The sequence below is a fragment of the Podarcis tiliguerta genome (genome assembly GCF_965153285.1).
Source record: "Podarcis tiliguerta genome assembly, chromosome: Z".
NCBI classification, from domain to species: domain Eukaryota; kingdom Metazoa; phylum Chordata; class Lepidosauria; order Squamata; family Lacertidae; genus Podarcis; species Podarcis tiliguerta.
Window position 1 is genome coordinate 9,811,254 of NC_139553.1, and position 3,143 is coordinate 9,814,396.

Here is a 3,143-nt window from a genome sequence, read left to right on the forward strand (position 1 = left end):
TGTCCCCTTGGGCACTCCTCTTGCCCTGACTATGGGGGCCCCTTTCTGTGAATCCTCCGAGTCACTGGAAAGACTCAGAGAACTCGGATTGCTGTCATAGCTGACATTTCCTTCGGACTCCTCCCCCTCGCTCTCCATTTCCTCCCTCTCCTGTGCCTCTGCTCCTGAACCCCTGACACTATGGCTCTGATTTATCTTAATATGCCCAGATTTGCTTTAAGTAGCAATTAGGCATACATGAAAATATAAATTGAGTATGCTCTGTTTTAACTTACATGCTTGTTGTAAGTATAAATTCCACACTTGGTTGGATGTTCAGACAGAGTAACATAATTTATCCTATATTTATCTTAACAGGTCTACCTTCATTCGTTCACTGTTTGGAATATACTGAATAAAGTAAGTGCACGGTTCTTATTTGATTTTAGTTGTTTTAGTTGGATACCTTGGCAGCTTGGGGCCATTTGATTGTCTCTCTGTGGCCATCAGCAGCTCATCGTCTTGGCTTCTGAGCTCGCACTCTTAAAGGTGGTGGTCCCTGCAGGGAGATCCTCTGACAACCACTTTCCAGCTGGAAGGAAGCCAAGTGCAAGGAAATGTCAAAAGAGCGAGCAGCAAATTCACAGAAGACAGAAGTGGTGAGTCACCCATCACAGAGAAGCTTTCCACAGTTCCAGCAACATGGAGCACAGTCTAATAAATGGCACAGATCCCCAAGGGACCAAACTAAGCTCGTTTTAGGGATAGGGAAGAATTTGGATTTGGTTCACATGTTAAGGCGAACTTTCTTAATCTATGCTTTACCAAACAATAAACAAACTGAGAAACACCCATCCTTCAAAATCTGCCTTTCTCCACCTTTTGAAATGCAGTTCTCCTGCTAAAATGAAACCAATGTACAAAAATGTATCAGATTTGGGGAAATAGCTTTGCCAAAAATCTGTGTACTGGGGCAAAAAATGAACGCAAAAGTGGGTCCTTTTAGAAGAATTTTGCTGGTGAATTCTCAAGAAAACTAAATAAATAAATAAAGACTAAATAAATAAAATAAATAAATCACAAAGTGATATGGAAATGTAGAGAACTAAACTTAAGACTGGAAGGGGAAACTGAGAGAAACTGCCTCGCTGATATTCTGTGCAAATGTAGTTACCACCCATGGGACACACTGCATGGAATACAAACACCAAAAGGTGGTCACATCCAGGTAACCTGTTTATCAGTTGTTTATGAAGTATCTGTTCTGATTTGTTGGTAGATGACAGACCCCACCTATACATTTAAAGCAATATCATACCACTTGAAAGAGCGATGGCTTCCCCCAAAGAATCCTGGAAACCGTAGTTCATTAAGGGTGCTAAGAGTGGTTGTTGTTGTTGTTTAGTCATTTACTCGTGTCTGACTCTTCGTGATACCCTGGACCAGAGCACGCCAGGCCCTCCTGTCTTCCACTGCCTCCCTCAGTTTGGTCAGACTCATGTTTGTAGCTTCGAGAACACTGTCCAACCATCTCGTCCTCTGTCGTCCCCTTCTCCTTGTGCCCTCCATCTTTCCCAACATCAGGGTCTTTTCCAGTGAGTCTTCTCTTCTCATGAGGTGGCCAAAGTATTGGAGTCTCAGCTTCATGATCTGTCCTTCCAGTGAGCACTCAAGGCTGATTTCCTTCAGAATGGATACGTTTGATCTTCTTGCAGTCCACGGGACTCTCAAGAGTCTCCTCCAGCACCATAATTCAAAAGCATCAAGAGTGGTTAGGAGACCCCATTCTCCTCACAGAGCTACAATTCTAGAGTCGCTCTTCCCAGGAAACTGTGAATTGTAGCTCCCTGAGGAAAATCAGATTTTCCTACCAAGTCTCTGCACTCTTAACAAACTACAGTTCCCAGGATTCATTGGGGAAAGCCATGGCTCTTTCAAGTGATTTGATATTGCTTTAAATGCACAGTACAGATGGGGCCAGTGCTGGGTCAAGCAATTGTTAGCTTCTACTTTCCAGTGCATTTTCCTGTCAAGTCTAGATTTCAGGATGGGTAGGAGTGGGTTTGTTGTATGGGAGAAACAAACCAACTTTAATTGTGCAGCCTAAATTTGCCAGTATGTGATTGAATCCCACTTCAAAATAGCAACAGTACAGAAGCACTCTTTGGTACAGAGGAGGTAACTAATTCCTTTCTTTTCCTCCCCCACCAAACTTTGAATCCCCTTCCTCAACAGCTGGGGCCAATTGAGGGATGGTAGCAGCAGAACTGAGATGTAATTTGATTTGTTGTTTTTCTCCCCCACCCACTGTTTAGGGGCTGGGTGAGAAATAAGCTCAAAATATATTTTAAGGATATATGCTAACTTTTTTAAATTACAAAAACTCTTGTAATTTGTTGTCAGTTGGTTTTTATCATAGTGATTTTTTAATCATTTTATTGTATTGTACCCACTCTGAGATCATATTGTTGCAAGTGCAGCAGCAGGGATCATTCAGTTTGTAGTTTAAGGGTTAACTCTATTAGCAGTAAGTCAAGATGTGAGTAGAGGTGTTGCTTGGTAACCAGACAGAGTGGCATGAGGTTTACTGAGGTAGTGCATGCCCTGATTGGCTGTGTAACTCTGAAGAAGTTTCCCCTCTGGCTGAATTGTCTCCCTGATAGGTACAAGGTCTGAAGAAAGAAAGAGGGAATCTCTATGTTCTTTTGTCCTCAAATTACACAGACTTTGTCCAGTTTTCTCGGTGAAATGCTATCAGGATTCCTTTTCTCTCTAGACTTACCGTATTTCAGCTGCTTATTTAAGCGACTTTGTTAAAACTTAGAATGAAGGGTGGGTTGGAAATATCCCATAAATCAGAACATTATATTAACCAGGAATTCTTCTTCTGTTATGTTTTATATATTTAGTTTATTTTATTTTTGAACTTGGGTTTACTTATTTTCCTGCTACACTGCCTATACAGCCTTGCTTTTTGGGGGAGCGTTTTCTAAATCCATTCAAAGTACAAAAACAAACATAAACAGCCCAAACCATTATATGAAATATATGAAAATAGCAACAAAAAAGAAAATCTAAACATTGACATAAGCACAACAGCTAAAGAACATTCTTTAAAACAGCAAAAACCAGCAAGGGAATCTTAAAAACAAACAAATAACAGA

The 3,143-nt window shown here is 40.9% G+C and overlaps 1 long non-coding RNA gene across 1 annotated transcript in view; it reads left to right on the forward strand.

Annotated features, from left to right (window-relative positions):
• Positions 1-3,143, forward strand: part of LOC310669367 — a 235,446-nt gene that overhangs the window by 158,821 nt on the left and 73,482 nt on the right. The gene's annotated exons all lie outside the window — the stretch shown is intronic.